Raw genomic sequence first — 1,338 nt, 5'->3', positions numbered from 1 at the left:
AACTATTTGTTCCTAATCTAAATGCTCTACACTATAACTATTTGTTCCTAATCTAAATGCTCTACACTATAACTATTTGTTCCTAATCTAAATGCTCTACACTATAACTATTTGTTCCTAAATAGCCAATTGACCATGCCGAGCCCATTGGCTTTGTTAAGACAGGTGTGAAATCCTATATTGTTTAATTGTATTACTGCTATTGCAAGTACGGATATAATTTGTTTTGATTATTGACCATGTCGAGCCCATTGGCTTTGTTAAGACAGGTGTGAAATCCTATATTGTTTAATTGTATTACTACTATTGCAAGTACGGATATAATTTGTTTTGATTATTATATATGTTACACGGTATTTAAGAGCAAATAAAAATGAAAACTTTGTATAAATTCCTGTTTTAAAACATTACATTAGAAGATAATATCAAATAATCATCATATTTGTCTAAGAAAATACTGTTATTTATCAGCTGGTTAATGATTTAATAAATAAAAGAAAGACTTCATTATACTCGAAGTTACCCAATGATCAACAAATATTTAATGAGATTTACCTGTTGAATGAATTTTCAATCCTGCATATAGTGTATTATTGAAATGAGAAACAATAAGATGAAACTATTTAGTTTTAGTGTAGAGCATTTAGAGGGCGCTTGACTCGCAGTCTGAGAGTCGCAGCTATGAATCTCCGCCCCACCAAATATGCTCGCCCTTTCGGCCGTGGGGGCGTTATAATGTGACGGTCAATCCCATTATTCGTTGGTAAAATAGTAGCCCATGAGTTGGCGGTGGGGGGGGGGTGATGACTAGCTGCCTTCCTGCTAGTCTTTCACTGCTAAATTAGGGACGGTTAGCGAAGATAACCCTCGTGTAACTTTGTGCGAAATTCAAAACAAACCAAACATAGCCAATGAAATCTGTATATCATATTCATATATAAGAAATAGTTTTCAGCCATCCAATCTTTGAAGTTTAAAACTCTTTAATGTGATTTTTTACTCTGTTATTAAAATGTAACTTTATTTGACAAAGTATTTGCGCTTTTACGATTTCCACCTCATCTTTAATCTGTGAGGGAGAAGTTGTGGATGGAAAATTATAATATAATAATTATTCTGTTAAGATTTTTCAAAAATCACCTTGACGTACAAGATTTAGATAGTATTTTAATTATTTTCTTCAATTGTTAAAGGTTTCGTGATACCTAACCGTGACACAATGGAGTCATTACAGAAATGGTTGGTTGATTACCTCAGTCAGCGAGAGTAATAAATCTGCTCGTTAATAATAATACAATAGAACTGTTAAAATAAATTGAAAGTTAAAAAACTGTTAAC

At 32.4% G+C, this 1,338-nt stretch overlaps 1 protein-coding gene across 2 annotated transcripts in view; it reads left to right on the top strand.

Moving 5' to 3' along the window:
• Nucleotides 1-1,338, top strand: part of LOC106458786 (neuroligin-4, X-linked-like) — a 133,105-nt gene that overhangs the window by 12,331 nt on the left and 119,436 nt on the right. The gene's annotated exons all lie outside the window — the stretch shown is intronic.

This window comes from Limulus polyphemus, unplaced genomic scaffold (assembly GCF_000517525.1).
Source record: "Limulus polyphemus unplaced genomic scaffold, Limulus_polyphemus-2.1.2 Scaffold514, whole genome shotgun sequence".
Taxonomy (NCBI): Eukaryota; Metazoa; Arthropoda; class Merostomata; order Xiphosura; family Limulidae; genus Limulus; species Limulus polyphemus.
Note: the sequence above shows the minus strand (reverse complement) of the source record. Positions and strands in the feature narration are given on the sequence as shown.